The sequence below is a fragment of the Melanotaenia boesemani genome, chromosome 14 (assembly GCF_017639745.1).
Source record: "Melanotaenia boesemani isolate fMelBoe1 chromosome 14, fMelBoe1.pri, whole genome shotgun sequence".
Classification (NCBI taxonomy): Eukaryota; Metazoa; Chordata; class Actinopteri; order Atheriniformes; family Melanotaeniidae; genus Melanotaenia; species Melanotaenia boesemani.
The window spans coordinates 25,691,628-25,711,123 of record NC_055695.1 but is presented as its reverse complement, the minus strand read 5'-3'; the positions used below and the strand labels follow the sequence as shown (position 1 = coordinate 25,711,123).

Below are 19,496 nucleotides of genomic sequence, written 5' to 3'. Positions count from 1 at the left end.
TCCTGGTTCCAAAGAAGGATGGCAGTATCCGGTTTTGCATTGACTTCAGGTATTTAAATACCATATCACAGTTTGACTCATACCTCACCCCTCGTATTGACAATATGGTTGAGCACCTGGGGAAGGTCAGATATCTAACCCCCATATATCTTTGTAAGGGTTATTGGCAGGTTCCACTCATGGAGTGCTCAAAAATGTTGACTGCCTTCCGGACTACATGGGGCATGCAGATTCACGGTTATGCCTTTTGGACTTCATGGTGCCCGAGCAACATTCCAGAGGCTGATGGATCAGGTACAGTTTGACATGTCTGACTTTGCTGCAGCGTACCTTGATGACATTGTCATTTTCAATTCCACCTGGGAAGAACACTTCAGACATCTGGAGGTGGTGCTTGCGCGTCTTCAGTCTTCTGGTCTGACTGTTAATCCAGCAAAATGTGCCTTCGCTAAAGCGTAAACTGAGTATCTTGGGTTTGTGATAGGAAATGGAGTTATGAAACCGCAAGCAAAGTTGCTGCCATAGAGTCCTGTCCCCTGCCAGAGACCAGAAAGCAGTTAAGGTCGTTTTTGGGGATGGCAGGATTCTATCACTGCTTTATCCTTCCTTTCTCTGCCAGGGCAGTGCCTCTGACAGATCTGACTGGTACCCGCAGCCCAAATAAGATCTGCTGGACTGAGGAGGCCAGAGCTGCGTTTCAGGACCTGCGACAATCACTGAGTAAGAGCCCAGTCGTGCATAGCCCTTATTTTGATGAACTGTTTGTTCTCTAGACTGATGCCTCAGAGAGATGATTGGAAGCAGTTCTGTTGCAGGGACCACCTGATGAGCAGCATCCTGTGACTTTCATTAGTCCAAAACTGTTTCCAAGGGAGGTCCGAGAAGGAGGCACTGGCCATCAAGTGGGCCTTGGATTTCTTTAATTATTACCTGCTAGGACGGGAGTTCAGGTTGAAAACAGACCACAAAGCTCTCGAAAGGATTAAGAGGATGAAGGACACCAATAGGAGGATCACCCGGTGGTTCTTGGCAATTCAGCCATTCCAGTTCGCTGTGAACCACATCCCTGGCAAGGACAACTGCACGGCGGACTGTTTCTGTCGCTGTCCCAATGAGCGATTTGAAAAAGGGGGAGTGTGTGATGGCTACATTTACAGCCACACATGAGTGTGGTGGCTCCAGTCCCTTGGCTTGGGAACCAGCAGGTGGCTACCACACATCAGCATCAACTAGGGAGGTCCGAGAATGCTACCCTTTTGTGCAACCTACACTTAATAAAAAATAAACTACTACAAAAAATATATAAACCAAAGAAGTTGTTTTATTTTTATTAGTTTTGCCTTTTTAAACATTTTTAGCTTGTCTTTTTGTCCATTTTTGCCTTTCCCACAACATTCCTCTCCATGGCAGCCTCCATTACTATGTATCAGGCTATTATGCACATTAGATGATGTCATTTAGCGACTTCTACCGACTTTTAGGACAGCCAATAGCTACTTTTCTCACTAAAGAGTTGGTAACATAATTAAAAGAAGAATGCTGATGGGATATGAAGCATTACCAGTAGTTGCTTGCTGTTGAATGAATATGGAAATATGATGTTCTTTTCAGTTCTTATAATTGTAAATCAGTGCCTCACCAACCATAAACTTCACCGCAAGTCACTGTGTGTGACGATGATACATTGATTAGTCTGGAAGGTGTGGTTCACGTGGGGGATCGGCACTAAAGCGTGGGAAAGAGATGGGTTCAAATAACACATAACAGGGTTTCTAAGACACATTTTATCAATTAAATGTTGCAGGAAAAACCAAGGTTATTAAGATAGACATGAAGTGCTCTATTACTGTAGCTCTACCTGCTCATTGACCTCACAAAACCCGAGTAAATGGATGAAAATTGATTGGATGCAGAGTTGTAGCCTTTTAAGTAGCTTTATCTATCTATTTTTTTATTTATGTATTTTTACTATTTTTACTAAGGAACTGTGTTAAAATAATTTATGGTAGATTTTGATGACCCCTATTTATTCACCTTGGGAGCTGGTTTTTAAAGGTTAGGGTTTTCGGACTCCCAAAACTCCAGTTCAATGTAAACGAAATGTCCACTTGATTTAAATAAATGAGCAGACACATTTCAACTCGTCTCTGTGTGGTGTGGACATAGTATTAAACTTTAATCCCCCCTGTGGAGGATCCATGAGGAAAGCAGTGGAGTTAAAAATGTCAAAAGCAGAAAATCAAATAAACCTCAAAACGATAAGAACAAATAAGAGCAACAAGTAGTACTGTACATAAAGAAGCATGGTAAGTAGATATAAACAGCTCATTCTTATTAAAAAAATTATTTTGTAAAGTGATAAGATACCTGAATGGTGACCTGTCCAGGGTGTACCCTGCATCTCACCTGCTAAATGTTGGGTTAGGCTCCTGCTGCCCTGCAACCCTTTATTGAATGAAGTAGTATAGATAATGGATGGATGGTTGGATGGATCATTAGATAATCAATGGAAACAGTTTTAAATTATATCAAATTTTTCTGTCACTGACTTTTGATTTTTTTTGCACTCTTCACTTTTAAAAATTTTAAATTTAAAAAATTTTTAAAATCAAAAGTGGTCCCTCAGAATGTGTGCGGAGATTTCCACACCAGATGTGAGTACACTTATTTATTGCTGTCCACCTTTAATCAGATCACATGGCACATGTTGGCCACCAAAACCTTTGGATGTGTTGGTCTGAATGTCTTCTCAGTCCCAGCTAAGTAGAAGAGAATTGGATCCTCATTATGCAATTTCACTTTCTAGTTTTTTTTAAAAAAAATTTTATGATATTTAATTTTTTTTTTTTATTTATAGCTTTTAGTGTCTTAAATGAGAGATAAAAATGCCATTAAATGACATTTGGAAGGTCAAGTCTGATTCATTACCTTATATGAACCATTTAATGGTGTGCATATTAACTAGATAAAGCAGAGCCACTCAGTTGTGGGCGGATTTGTGGGGCAGTAAAGTCAGAGGTGTTACTTCAGACATTACATCAAGATGATGACATGCTGCCTCACAGCTCCAGCCTGAATGGCTGTAAATAAAACTTTCACTTCCTGCTTAAAGGCTCAAAGGTACGCAGAAGCACCATGGGTTGTTTCGGCATGTGTGGGCGTGTAACAAAGCAGTGTCATGCAAATACACAGGTATTTTGTTTGGTAGGTGCACTTTCAGAGAGTCTTCGTTGCATTTAACAATACATTAAAAGTTATTAGAACGCTTCAAACAGAAATGGCTTAATCCACACGCATATGAATGACTTAATATACAACTTTAAATGAGATTGTGTTGGACAAAATTACAATATGAATAACATACTCTGAAACTTAAGTTTGACATAGAAGAAAGGCAACAGCAACTCAACAAACCACTGATTACAACCAAGATAAGCAGAATATCATCTCTGCTGGTGTGCAGCATCATTTCTTGGCACACTGTTGGGCCCCTTAGTGCCAATGGGGTATAACCTGAGTACACCAGAGTACAGAATAGGGTATGGGCAGGTGGGGGGAGTGTACACGTGCTTTGTTTGTATGTGTGTTAGTATGTGTGTGTGTGTATAAGAGACTACAATGAGGTGTGTTTTAATTTCCTGTTATATACCCTGGTGTGTGAATGCTTTTGAATTTTGTTTTTTAAATGCATAATTTGTTTTTATTATGTAAAGCACTTTGTGTTGCTTTGTGAATAAAAAACACTCTATAAATAAAATTTGGTTTGATTTGATTGTTGCTGCTGACCAGCACAGTTTAACATCTTCTGATGGCTACTTCTAGCAGAAAATGCACCATGTTACAAAACTTAAATAATTTCAAACTTCTTTCTTGAATATGAAAATGAGTTCACTGTACTTCAATGGTCTCAACAGATACCAGATTTCAAGCCAATAGAGCAGCTTTGGAATGTGATGGAACAGGAGATTCTTATCATGGCTGTCCAGGGGGAGAGGACGCTGCGGTGCAGGTAAGTGACCCTGATGCTGTAGGTGACGTAGTTCCGGTGAGATTGCAAATTCAAACTAGGCGCGCTCAACCACTTATTCATTCATTCATTCAATTATGTTTTCGCCAATCTAATCGAAATACTCTTAAAAGTAGGAAAATAGTGTCTGGAGCACAGGGGGGAGGATTTGGACAGCCTGACAGATTTTGTAGATCGGTGCTACAACAGAATCGTCATGGGGAAGCCAATCAAACATCTACCCCAACCACATCATCTAAGGCCAAGAGACAACGAAATGAGGATTCATCTGGAGCTATTTCACCACCAGGGAATGACTCAACAGACATTCTTATCTCTGTAGATAAGAAACTTAGTAGTTTAGATGCACATTATGTGAATCACTGGAATTCAGCCAAAGCAGGCAGAAACCCTGGCTGAGGAGAATGCGGGTAAATCCCTCACTGAGGGGATGACTCGACTCTCTGAGGAGAATAAAGAGATAAAAGAAATAATGACTGATCTGCTGGCAAGGAGCATGAGAGAGAACCTGGTATTGCAGGGATCCCAGACCAGACGGAGGAGTGTGGTCTGGGATCAGAAATGGAAACACTTTTTTCGCATTTACACCTCCTTGGACATGATGAAAGAGGTCACGTGACTAGTTCATTTTAAATAAAGATGGTGCGGTATGAGTAGACGAATTTTTTTTACAAACAATTAAAGAAAAAATATAACTGTCGTCCTTGATAGCAAACAAATGAAAAGTTTTACAAAACAAATCCTCTAATTGGCGTCTTGTGGGCCGAGATTTTACTAGAATAACGGCTAATGGGCTAAACTATGGGTTATTATTGTTATATTTATTGCATTCTATTTGCCTCTATTTTGCTTTGTACTTGTATATATTGTGTCTTGTGCTTGTCCTGCTTTACTGTTGGTGTTATATTGCTGCTAGTACCCAAATTTCCCTGAGGACTCTCCGAAGGGATTAATAAAGTATTTCTATTCTATTCTATTCTAAACACCATTTAATGAAAATGCCTGCAAATTGCAATTGACCTTTTTTCCATTTTAGAAGTATAACTTTTATTTTGAGAAATACAATAATGAAAACACAGCTATTGAAATCCTCTGAGACTAAAATGGCAATGGTTCTTCTTCATATGTAAAAATAATCATTCAGAGAGGAAAAGATGGTTTAATTATTTCTGTCCTGTGTTTTACCTGTTGTGCAGCACTTTGGACAATCATGTGTTAAACTGCCATATAAACAAATATGGTAAGATATGGACAAGAAACTTCAAACTATTTTGTGGTTTCTACTGAAGTATCAGGAAGATAAATGAATGGCAAAACAAGAAAAACAAGGTAGCTTTGGGTGGGAGTTACATATTTTCCTGTGCATTTTTACGCCTACTCTATCCAGAACAAACACAACAATACCATGAAACTGCTTCCTTTTTGATAAAACTTTTTTTTAAAACACTAGTAACCACACTACTGTGCATCCCCACCTTTGTAAATAAATTAAGTTGTTTGAACCCTTAGAAGAAGCCAAGTTACCCAAAGAGAACACACAACAACCTTAATATGGACTACTTGTGTTAATTTCACAGCTTTGTACAATCTTCGAAAACCCCTGAGTGCAAAATGGGAAGTAAAACTGCAGTTCATATTTGTCAGGTACTTCTTCACAGGTGAAAATAGTCATTCAGAGAGGAAAAGATGGTTGGACAAGAAACTTCAAATGATTTTGTGGTTTGTGCTGAAGTATCAGGATGATGGACAATGACAAAAAAGCAAAGCAACTTATGAGTTGACGTTTAATAACTTGATGAGCCTTTATTCCATGATTAGCCCCTTTAGACCAACCTGTGACTACAGCTTTGACTCAGCCTGCTCAGCTTAGCTTTGGGTGAGAATCGCATCCTTTTCCTCTGCACATTTTTAGCTTTCTCTGGCCAAAGCGAATGTAATACAATTCCTTTGAGTAAGCACATGTAGAAATTGCTGGTAAGGTCACTGGTGCATAACAGGACCCTCACAGAGACAAACAAACATCACACCTATGTGGTTTCTGAGAACCCTGAAAGATTATTACCCTGATTATGTTTTAAGATGATGATGATTTATTATTATGATTATTAATGATAATATTGATACGTTCATAATGAAATTACTTAACTTTGACTTTATCATGAAGTTAAAGAGTTTATTATTATGATGGAATGATCTTAGGAACAGTATTGTGTAATTATCAGTTTATTTCTTGAATATGAGCATACAAAAATGGGGAGACCAAAAACAGTAATTTCACTCTCTCTTTAAATAATAAGGATGCAGTTGCTCCACAGGCACCTATGCATGCACAGAAAGAACATAAAGAAAGGTGACACCTAGGACCCTTCTGCTGGCAACACTGCTAACCACAACACTATGCAGCTCACCTACATCAACAAATTAGGATGAAATTGGCTGAATTCATCAGTGGCGAATAGAATATTGAAGAAATCAACTGTGATGTGAAGCCAGTGGCAGTAAAAACTGTTAAATGAAATGTTTGTTTTAGTTGTTTATCTAGTCTGGATTAGCAACAGAAATCCCTTCTTTCATTTACTGAAATGACACAGTCGTGGTCCTTCAAAAGGGAGCACCTGAAGCTGTGTATTAATGTCATTACTGTGATTAAGACATAACAAATACAATTCAAGTCTTAAATAAATTTATTTAATATTTACAGTACATATATAATAAAACAGATAATAACACACATACACACAATTGTAATTTTAAATAAAACAATACAAAGTTGCTTTACACAATTTGCTATATTAAGTCAGCTTTAATTATCAAAACAAGAAAAAATTAAGTTACTTGGAGAGAGCACACAGCACCCCTGATTAAAACTAATACCCACTTATGAACTCAAACAGAACTAAAGAAATTGAACAAAAATGCCAAAGGATTATTGAAAGAAACAAAAGCAGACTTGGAAACATTGTGTTCAACACTACTTGCTCTACTTGTGTTTATTATACAGCTTTGTACAATAATTGAAACCCCCTTAGTGCAAAATGGAAAACAAAACTGGACAGGTTCTTCTTCACAGACAAAAATAGTCATTCAGAGATGAAAGATAGTTGAACAAGAAACTATTTTGTGGTTTGTGCTAAATTATCAGAATGATGGATGACAAAAGATCATGAGTCAGCATTTAATAACTAGTGTGGCTTTTTCCCCGTTTGTACAAACCTGCTGCGCCTGCAGCTTTCACTCAGCTTACTCAGTTTAGCTTCAGGTGAAAGTCACATTATTTCCTCTCTATCCAAAGTTGATGCAACACTACCACGAAACTATATACTTTCTGACAAAACTCATTTAAGTATGCACATGTAGAAATTGCATAATATGTGCACAAACAGGTTTGGACATGGAGAAGTGTGCAGATTTTGATGTCATCTTTGTCAGAGCTGATAGACATGGAAAGCGCTGTTTGTGTAATGAGATTTTAAGCGAATACTTATTGTTGTGGTGTCTGCAAGCAAACCTTTTCTAAAAAAGAAGATTTCTGTCCTGTTTAAAATCTCACTTTGGAAGGTTGTCTCAGATCCTTCCCGCCTTTGTATCAAAGTCAGCGTTTCATTTGTGACATTTGAGAATGTCATCCATCCATAGATTAAATAATGTGCACCCTTCTCCACTGTGAAGATGTCATATCTTCCAGTTTCATTGGTCTCTACAGAAGAAAACAAATATTTCCATAAGCACATTGTAAAATTGATTAAGTATTTTAGAAACACTTAAAAAGAAGTGATGCCAACCTTGTGGTTTGCAAGTTAAATTCACCTTCGCTGTTTTTCCCACTAGTGGAGCGGCCTGTAAATACAAAAAATTCATTATAAATAGAAACACAATACATAATGTTGCTCAGAAGACTTTCAGTCAGTGCTATAAGGTATTTCTCACCTGATCACATGGTGTAGTCTCCTGGAAGTGATGAATGATGAAGCCTGCTGAAGTCACAGTAAGCAATCCCATCACAGTTGCCCAAGCAAGCCCAAACTTAAAGCAGGTCTGTGATCCTCCACCTTCATGAGTGTGTTCTAAACTCTCTGTCATCATCCTGACCCTTACTAGTGTGTTCTCCTGTTCTGCTTGGTGTTTCATGGTAATGCTTTGTGATACCTGCTTGGAAAACATCGCCCTTAATATACCCATGCAGAAAGAGACAGTGGGAATCCCAGACTGAGTTAAACCCCACCTCTTCTGCAATAAAACTCATGAAAGAGGAGGAGCAAGGGATTCCCTCTCAAACCACAAACCAGGTTTACTATTGGAATTTGTTCCTCTCTCTCTCTCTCTCTCTCTCTCTCTCTCTTTCTCTTTTATTGGCCCAGTTTCTCATTTTTTTTAATCTCCCACTGCTTTTCCACGAGTCTGCCAGAAACTGTTTGGTATCTCTGCCTCCTGAAAGATGAAAGGAAGATAAAGTGTTTTTGCTTCCTTTTAAACTAAACAGTATCATTTCTTGGACTATGTTCATATCAAGTTCATCTGTCATTGATGGATTTGTAAATCTTGTCACTGTACTGCAGCAAAAACAAGTAAATTTGTGTTTTACATTTAACTTTAGATGTCAAATCTTTGTGTGACCATTATTCAGTTTAACTAAGAATGCTATTTGGTTTTTTGTTTTGTTTTTACAGTGTTTTAAACCAGAGTGAATTTGTTGTTTTTAACAATCCCTGTGCAGGTTTAGTAAAACACTAAGGACAACCCTGAGTGACATGCACATTTGTAAACGCTGCCAGGAAAATCTGGTTTTTCCAGGTGCTAAATCATGCCCTGTCCTTATTCACTGGAAGACTGGAAGGATTTAAGGGTGTGTTGTTTCAATTTCTGTCTTTTAATAGACACAGCACACAGGAGTGTCCAGCTCTGGTCCTTGAGGATCATAATGAAATAAAATGAAAAATACTTTATTTATTTCAGAGGGAAATAACAATCCTGCAGGTTTTAGATATTTTCCTGCTTTGACAATTGATTAAACTCAAATGTCTCCCCTTGTTGTCATGTTCTGCCCAGGTATGTTGTGTTCTGCAGCAAGGTACATAAAAAAACTTGTAGGACAGCTGCTTTCAAGGAACGATTTACTTATGGTCTAGAATTACACTTAAAATTAAATTTAGATCAAATTTCAGGTACTTTCCCATCATCATTATCCTGGAAAAAATCAACTGAGAGATGGATTTTCCTTTATGCAAAGATTACAGTTTAAGCATGTATGGAATTTAAATGGATAAAGGATTGCGACTGTTTAACATGTTTTAATGGCACTGTGTAGTGTGCATGTACAAAAGTAGCATTATCATTCTTGTTCTTGGGGGAGAAACAAGTTTTTACTAGTTGAAATATTGTTGATTCAAGCGGAGGTGTTAAAGAATTCTACACCTGAAGCCAGTGCACTGTCATCTCTGGTGTCTGTGAGGATAACAACTCCTGGGCTAGGCATAAAACATGCTGCTTTTACACCTTTTCTATTTGTACAACCTGTTTAAACCAAAGCAGAGACCAGAACACAAAGCCTGACTGAAACAGATTTATGAGGAAACATGAAGGCGGTAGCTCAGTCAGCTTCTCTCAGTCTCAGTCTCTGTTTAGTTTTAGACACTGGCCCATTTGGCTGGAAATTCCTTTATGAGAGAAACTATAGACTGTTGCATCACTAACCCTGCCCCGCCCACACAAAAGCCAAACAGCTTTCATCAACATCAACACTTTATGCTTGGAATGGCAGCATTCAGCTTGACACATACACACACACACACACACATGTACACACCCATTTTATCTTCAGTTGCATCATCTGTATAGCTAGAAATAGGTGCTTGGCAGCAGTTCCACACTGATTAAGTCTTCCCATGAAAGTTATTAGCCACCCACTGGTGATTTCAACATTCCCTGATAAATTTAAATCATGTCTAGCTCCAGTATCACTGGCCTACACAGTAGACCAGGATGAATTCACGAGATCTTTGTATTGGAAATTGCTTTTCCACAACAGTAATAAATAATATTCATCAATATTTTATTTTTCTTCCATGTTGTGCTCACAGTGGTGGTTTGGACATGTTTGGGTGACAAAACTAACCTGCCAACACTGCAGAACTTTAGCAGATTTTTTCAGCCCCCTTATCGACAGCTAATTCAAACATACATCTTGCATCCTATCAGTACTGTGAACTCTCACTTACCAGAAAAAACAGTCTTATCTTGACTCTTGTTCTTGCTTTGACCCTCTCTTTCTTTATTTCCCTCTCTTCCTCATGTTTCTTTGCAGAATCAGCCACAGTGTGCGTTCAAAACAGCTGGTGTGTTTATATGCGCTTGTTAGCATGTGTAAAGCGGTGTGTAAAATAAAAATCACCTGCAATGTCTTTCAGCGTCCCAGAAGAAAAAGTTGTATAATGCAGTTTCCTCAGTCTGTGGCTGCTACTGGTCAGCGACGGCTCGAGAAATGCACATAACAGATGTCACTGTGCCGCCAAACGAGTCAGGAATGCAGGGTTTTAAGGTCAGACATTTATTTGGTTTATCTTTAAGGTTACAAAAAAGATTTGTTGCAAAATACTGCTTTCGATACCTGTGAGTTATACACCCACACCATGAAAAATACCGCAGGGCTTGACAAGTAGCTACGATTGTTGAGAAGCTTTAGGGAAGTTCTTCCTGATAACAGTGTTTACTAATCTATGTCAGACAAGGCAGATGATTACACATTTTGTTATGATTTAGTTTTTCCCTGCTGTCAGTTAGACAGAGGTGGGGTTTAATTAAACTGGGAGTCCTACTGTCTGTAAAATCTCAATCACAAGGGATAATAGCACTTGCCTCTGCTCAAAGAGACTTCACCCTGAAATGCCTTCCTTCTTATTTCTGCAACTATGACACATTTCCTGCTACAGGTAGTTTTGGGCATCTGCAGATGTGAGAATTTTCCATTTCCATTAAGAAAAAAGCAACTTCTGTAAAGTGTCAGTGGCTCATTTGGGTTTTCTTTATCTTGGCAACAGTTCAAACTGTGTCATCATCTAAACAAGTTTTTTTTCAGCAGACTTAAAGGCGTCCCAACATGATGGGCACCCGTTTGGGAATATCCGATACAATAGAGACCAACCACTCACACGCACTCCTAGGGAGAATTTAGAAACTAGAGTACATGGAGAAAACCCACACATGCATGATGTCAACATGCATCCACACAGAGAGGCCTCAGCTGAAGTTTGAACCAGTGTGCTAACCACCACGCCCACTTCACCAACTCATCTTCAAAATCTAAGATCCTTTTTACACATACAATAAGTAGTGAAGGCAGAATTAATAAACTCCCAAAAGGCAGTTAAAAAAAACTGTCTGTTTTTAAATTTGACTTTCTAATTACTTTCTACTTAGCACAAAAAGTGCAACGTGGAGAGGCTGATGGGAAAATATTGAGCTCTAGACAAATTTAGTCATTCTGAAAACTTAAACAGACGAAATGAGATGTACGCTTTTTCAGTTCCTGCTTTCTGGAAAATCAGCATGAGCACAACATTGTACTTGATAAGTCATTTTAGTTTGGACTAAAGTCGGGACACCGCAAAAATTCAAAGGGATCCACCCTACATTTGTCTGCTTCCTGTTTTATTTCAATGACTGGATTAACTCAGAAGACCTGTTTGCATGCTTAATAATAAAGGAAAGAAATTAAGGGAATAATCTTTCTTGCACAGAAGTGAAACAAAGAACTGAAACAAAGTTTTTTTGATGAGCTGGTCCATGTTTTCAGATAGTATTGAGCTAGTTGTTGTTTTTTTTCCCCCCTTTTTACATCATAGAGTTATTAAATTTTTTAAATCCAAGTGAATCCTGTTGGTTTGTTCAGAGTATTGCTCACATATATTTGATATTGATCCTGAGGTTTCAAGCAGCAGCTTTGGCTTCTGGGAAGATTTTCTAAACTGTTGGACCTGATTTATCCATCTATCCATCATTTCATTTTCTGTACCTGCTTTATCTCAGGGATGCTGGGGGGCTGGAGCCTATCACAGGAGTTAGACTGGGTCCATCACAGGGCCAAAACAGAACCACACTCAAGGGGTTAATTCATAATCCCTCTTTAAGCTAACAAACATGTTTTTGGACTGTAAGAGGAAGCCAGAGTACCCAAATAAAACATCCACAAAGGCACAGGGAGAACATGGAAACCCTGTTTCATACTTATCCAAGATATAATTTAATTATTTGTACATGACCACTGTCAGGTCATAAGTTTATGCATTGCTAAAGAAGCAATTCTAGGAACAATCAAGCAGGTCTTAAATGAAAGAAAACTTAAAAACATCTTTATATGTCTGCTGTTGGTCATAACATCATATTTTATAGGTTCACTGCAGCATGATGCAGAATCAGTGCCACAAGAATTTTGTTGGAATATAAACGGTATATTGCGTATCAAAAGATACAGTCAGTTAAATTTTATTGTGCATTGCACCTAAAAATACAACAAAGGGGGTTTCTTAAGTTAACTTCCTCTACATCACACAACAAGTGGACTTTAGTGTTTAATCTTCAGGGATTAAAATTGTTGACATACAGTCATGTTACAAAACAGTTTAGAAAATGAAAAATAAAAACTAAACAAATAACAGAAACTAACTCCTTTCCATAAGTTGTTTCTGTTTGGAAAGTCCTGGGTTGTTTTGCATGACCCAGGGATTTGTAAGGATATCTTTTGTTTTGGCCCGAATCTCGTTTAACCTGTACCTTTTAGTTTATATATTGCTCATGTCCTAACATGTAAGATATGTTTGCTATGCAAATATTTTTGTCTTGTTTTGTTCTGAAAAACAGATCTGTACGCCTCAGTGAGTCTTTTTACATGATGTATTTTTAAAAAGAGGGTCAAGACCCACCTTTTTAGATCTGCTTAACACTGGTTTATTTGTTTGTTTGTTTATTTATTTTATCTTATTTACTTTGTCATCATTATATAGATTTATTTTTTACCTATTACTTAATTATGGGGGTATAGTTTAGAGTGAATGTCTGAGGGGATTTTAAGAGAGATTTTATAATTAGTTGTGTGTTTTTATGTGGCACATCTTTTGTATAAAAAGGACTTTATAAATAAAATGTAATCTGATTTTCTGACTTTAGAAAGGATGAATAAATAAATAAATTAAATAGTGACAAAAAAAAAATCTTTCATTTTGATGAGGAATTATTTCCATTAACGATCATCAAAGTTAAAAAAAAGAAAAAAAAAAGGAAGTGTAGTTAACTGGCTTACATTGTGTTCAGAGTGTGACGTCAAACTAAGTGTAATGTAGAAATGTTGTTTTATAGTACGCACATTCAAGCAGTTAAAAAGCACAAAAAAAGGGTTTATGCTTGCATTTTAACATTCATATTTGTAACACTAGAATGTTAAGCTGTTATATAAGGAAAAAGTAGTTTTCACAATCATGACGGGAATGCTGACAAGTTTCTTTTTGGACATGCGGATATAGGGTTATAAATTCGATCCTTTCAGTGCATATACAGCAACTGAATGCATACCTGAAATAGTTTTCATAAGATGTTTTAAATGAGTCAAACTTACTGGCAACAGTTTAAATAATCTATCAACAAACCTAGAAATGGAAGATGCTTGAAGCGTTCTAAGAAGAGAAAGTTTAACAAGTTGAGCAAAAGTAATTGAGATATAACTACAACCGCACTTATTGACCTTTCTTTCAGTTTTAAATATGCTTCAATGTTTAACTGTATAAATATTTTGCTGCTTTGGAGAGGGCATTTTCAATCGAAAATGACCTCTTTTCCACTTTCACTGTAGGTTTTCATATGCAACGACTGCATGTGCCTACGTGTCTGCTGCTACCCACAGATACCTGCTGAACTTTAACCAGTTTGCAGTTTTATGATGTTGGGTCATCATAACTCATAAAGACTAGGGCTTAAGCATTGTTGATTAATACTGAATCATATTGCACTACATTATAGGACTTTACAAAATAACAGAAACACCTCATATTACAACAGGCCCACACAGCATTTTGGTTAGTCTTTTTATGTTTTCAGTTACCAAAAATGACTGTGGGTGGCCGAAAGGCTGGTTATTTAGACACACTAATCAGCCACTTTAAGTCCACTTTGCTAGTATCAGGTTGGACCCCTTTGCCTTATTAATTGCCTTGATTATTTGTAGCATATATTTAAAAAAATATGTTGGAAATATTCCTCACAGACTTTGGTCCATATTCTTTTTTTCTTGCAATGCATGTCAAACTACAATTAGAACTGATGTTCCATGTATTGTCTCATTTCTTTTTATTTTTAATACAAAATAAATTTAAGTGCAACACAAAACAAGAGAAGACTCCAATGAGAAACAAAACATAGGAACAAAAAACATATATAACACATGTATTATACAAACGTTGTACACCCAAGTCCCTCCTCCTCCACCCATAAGTGCTGATCATACTTCCAAATAATGGTTAGATCACCAGAGTATAAAGGCTACCTGACTCTCTAAATGGAGAGTTTCTGTCATCACTGTCACCACTACTTAATGGGCAGAGCTTCCTTCTGATTCTAATGCAAAATAACAAGACAGACAACTAGAATAAATACACATCTACACAAACATCTGCATGTATATACACCCACACATATATAAACAAACATCTGTGCATCCCTATGTATACAAACATACAGAGACAAAAAAAAAAAATAGAAATAGATTAAATTTTATTTTCAAAATTTTTCAAAGTTTTCAAGGGCTTCATCAAGAGAAAGAAATTGTCCCATATCCTGTAAAAGGCTTTTGGCTACTTTTTCAAGTTATGCATTATTTTTTCCAGTGGGATGTAAAACAAGAGCTCATTCAGCCACATATGGAAGCATGGACGTGTAACACTTTTACATTTCAGTGCAATACAATTCATAGCAGCTATCAAGGCCATTTTAACAAATCTGAAGTTATATTTAGAATATAAAGGTAACATTGACTCATATCCAAATAATACAAATCTTGGGTTTAAATAAAAATCAGAACCAATAACTTTTTCAATGGTATTTTTTACAGTTTTCCAAAACTTGTCCAAATGGGAGCATGACCAGATGGATAAGAGACCCAGTCTCCATTTTACATTGAGGGCACGAAGCTGAGTGTTTGGGGTTAATTTTATTTAGACAAGGTGATGTATAGTATACTCAAATCAAATTAAATTGTTGCGGTCTATGTTTAAAAAAATGTCCCACTTTTTTGACAAATTGCTTTCCGCTGTTCATCTTTAAATTCAACCCAGGTCTTGCTCCCATTTAAATTGGCACCTACTTGGCCACAAAGTTTTAAAATTTTGTACATAGTTGAAACATTTCTTTACATCTTTACCCATTATATAAGTGTCCAAGAAAGGGTATAAAGACATTAGTTTAACAGGATTCATCTTTTAATATCTCAGGTTGAGCCTGGTTAGCATAGAAGGGGTAACTGTATATGTTGTTTGAATATTTTTATTTTTTCTAATATTGGACCAAATTTTGCACCCCTGTAACAAAAGGGTTTTTCACAACTCTTTTGAAAGTATGTACAAAGGAATATATGGAAGCAGTGATGCTTGCTAATTGATGTTGTTCAATTTGTAACCAAGAGAAAATGCTCTGTCTATTGGGTTGCGTGGCCCATATGACCACTGATTGTGCTGCTAAGTTGTATAAATAGAAATCAGGGAGACCAAGTCCTCCCTCACATGGGCTCACACAGAGGACTTTCAGTTTTATTTTATTCTGCCATAGAAATTTTGTTATTAAACTATTTAGATGCTTAAAGAAAGATTGAGTAACATCACAAGGAAGAATCCTAAATAAATATAAAAACATAGGGAATACACTCATTTACAGTTTATTAGCTATTAATGACACATGCAGTGTTTTCCATCTGTCTAACTCTTGACTGACCGTCTTCAACTTTGGAACATAGTTTAGAGTGAATGTCTGCTCTAGTTTGTTTGATATTTGTGAGCAAGTATTATTCCATTAAAACCATATATTCAGTTTGGGCATAGCTTCTGTAAGTTGAATTGAGAGGAATAATAATCCTCTTTGTGTTGTTTACCTTGTACCCTTAAACAGAACCATAGGCCTCCAGTAGATCAGCCAGTGCAGGAAAAGATATCTCGGGATTAGTTTAAAAAAAAAAAAAGCAATATGTCGTCAGCATATACTGAAATGGTATGTTTATGTTTTTTTCTAACTACTACTCCGTGAATCTGTGGGTTTAAATGTATTGCAATAGCCAGTGGCTCGATTACCAAAGCAAAAAGAGGAGAGTAGGGGTACCCCTGACAGGTTCCCCTTGTCAATGAAAACTGAGAAGAAATGTCAGAATTAGAATTAGATAATTGCTGTTTTTGAATATTGAAAAGGGTTTTAATCATTGCAATAAAACTGGGACCAAAATTAATTTTCTCAAGAACACAGAATAAAATGTTGTATTCAATAGGGTCAAAGACCTTGAGATTTTCTTAGAAAAATTAATATTATTAACCCTTTGAAAGTTACCATAAGAAGAATGGTTAATGACAAACCCAGTTTGGTCCATGTCTACCAGATCAGTTAAAAGGGGAGCTAAGCTGCTTGCAATAATTTAGGCTGGGATTTTATAGTTTGTATTTAATACTGAGATTTGTCTATAAGAACCACAAAGGTTAGCTTTCTTCCCTGGTTTAGGTAGCAAAATAATTACTGTTTGTTTTAGCGAATCAGGTAATTTCTCCTTATACTGGGTCTCCTTGTACATATCTACTAAGGGGTGCAGGAGTCTAGGCAAAAACTAAAAATCAATGGAAGCTCCATCATACCCAGGAGCTTTGCCACCTGGCAGACAACACAATACCATTTGAACCTCCTCTTCAGTAATCAACCTAATATATATACAGTTTTGGTAAGTCTGTGTGAATTGTATATATATATATATATATATATATATATATATATATATAGGTCATAGTTAAAGAATCCAACACAGCCAACCTGTGAAGCCACAATATTAAATTAGATAAGTTTTTACTATCGCGTCAAATTTTTGTCAAAACCAGGGAGAGCAAAATAAACATGCTCGCGCGCAGATTACACTACCATCGCGCAGAAATTCATTTACCGAGAGGACAAAAGATCCTCTCGCGTGACAGACGACCAACTCCCGCACGCGTGTGGAAGGCCTCGCGCGCGCATTTTACGTTCCGAGCGCGCGAAGCTGGATCAGACGCGCTCGCGTTTCTGTCATGCCGCCCCCGTTCGAGGATGGCTGCGCTCTCGCCAGCGTCTCTGCCCTCGCGGTGACGTTTTCCTCGCGCGGATCAAAATGTGTTTTGACACATGGGGCGGGACAAATGCCCATTCTATAAGCCTTCTCCTGATTGGTCCGCGTACACAGGAAGTTGTGTCAGGAAGACCTTGACTGACAAGACGGCTGGAGCCGGGACAGTTGCGGTGGTTTTGGCATTTTGGCAACGATACTTTGCTTGAGGTAAGTGTATGGAGTTAGTTTTGTGTTTTTATTAAATGCAAAAAAAAATTATCTGAAAGGAAAAAAAATATATTTGATATTATTTGATTGAAAAAAATTATTTCCTAGAAAAAAAACTTCTCTCAAAAGCCTTTCTTTACTCTCAAATATATAGGAGTTAGTCCTGAATATTAAGGAGAAAGTCTTAACAAGTATGCAGAAATGATCGCCATCATATTCATGACTAACTCCTGCTGTTCCTGCGCTGAGATCCACCATTGATTCACTGGGAGATGCAGACATAGTGAATATGCATTGATCTGCTGTTTTTGGCGGCGGAGACTCCAATATTTGGGTAAGATTATGACACAGCACACACAAAAGGCGTAATCAGTCTGCAGAAAAGATTGCCACCCAGCTGTCAGTTCGGTTGAGATTGACCAATAGTAACATGGACCCGCCCATGACACAAGTTTCACATCGATAGCAAAATCTTGAAACGATAGCAAAGACTTTGGTTTTGAGAGCGAGAAGAAAAAAGCTTTGAGAGAAAAAAAAAAAAATTCGAGTGTAAAAGTTTTCACTCTGATAGCAAAAAATATATATTTGAGAGTAAAGAAAGGCTTTTGAGAGAAGTTTTTTTTCTAGGAAATTATTTTTTTAAATGTCAAATTATTTTTTAATGTGCTGTAACAAGATACTTTATCTCAAAACTTTTTTTAGTCTCAAATATTATTATTTTTTGCTATCAGTGTGAAAAATATTTATATCAAATATATTTTTTTTCCTTTCAGATAATTTTTTTTTGCATTTAATAAAAACACAAAACTAACTCCATACACTTACCTCAAGCAAAGTATCGTTGCCAAAATGCCAAAACCACCGCAACTGTCCCGGCTCCAGCCGTCTTGTCAGTCAAGGTCTTCCTGACACAACTTCCTGTGTACGCGGACCAATCAGGAGAAGGCTTATAGAATGGGCATTTGTCCCGCCCCATGTGTCAAAACACATTTTGATCCGCGCGAGGAAAACGTCACCGCGAGGGCAGAGACGCTGGCGAGAGCGCAGCCATCCTCAAGCGGGGGCGGCATGACAGAAACGCGCGCGCGTCTGATCCAGCTTCGCGCGCTCGGAACGTAAAATGCGCGCGCGAGGCCTTCCACACGCGTGCGGGAGTTGGTCGTCTGTCACGCGAGAGGATCTTTTGTCCTCTTGGTAAATGAATTTCTGCGCGATGGTAGTGTAATCTGCGCGCGAGCATGTTTATTTTGCTCTCCCTGGTTTTGACAAAAATTTGACGCGATATTTTACTATCATCATAAAATCTGGCTCATATTCAACATTTTTTTCTCACTTAGTTTGCCTTAAAAACTTTTAAAAACTCTGGAACTTAAAGGGTTAATAACTTCTTTTGGAGCCTTAGTTTCCTGTCCAGGTATTTGTATCTGTGGTGGTGCTTCGTTTCAAAGTTTCTTACGTTTCTTACGTATTCTTACATTACAGCCACACTGTCTCCACACAGAAGACACACAGCTTTGTCCTTTACGTCTGCAAACATAATCTGTTTTCTAAGTCTACTTTTACTTGAAAGATGTTCAAAGGAAAAATCTGTTCATAGTTGCAACATTTGACAGCTGAAGCTATTTTTGTATCTAATTTGTAAATTCATTTATCAATGTCATCACAAAACTCAGCTTTCAAGTTTAAACTTGCTGCAGTATTTGGTGCAGGTAACATATTGAAATGTCTCCATTACATCAGGATGTTTCACGTGGAAATTTGGAATGGAAAATACCTTCATTCTATTACTAGAAATGATTAATGTCCAAAATAGATCCCTCCCTGTGCAAAAACAGGAACAGCTTTCAACTCTTTCCATCAGTTAATTTTATACTCTTTTTAAGTTTACATGGACCAGGTGCCACATCTGTAATGGAAAAAAATCAAACCACC

The 19,496-nt window shown here is 37.4% G+C and overlaps 1 long non-coding RNA gene across 1 annotated transcript; it reads right to left on the bottom strand.

The window, feature by feature from the left end:
• Positions 1-6,775: 6,775 nt before the first annotated feature.
• Positions 6,776-8,129, bottom strand: LOC121653560. The gene is made up of 3 exons (XR_006012817.1): positions 7,955-8,129; positions 7,810-7,864; positions 6,776-7,724 (listed from the first exon to the last, which is right to left on the bottom strand). It is a non-coding gene; the product is annotated as an uncharacterized LOC121653560 (long non-coding RNA).
• Positions 8,130-19,496: the final 11,367 nt, after the last annotated feature.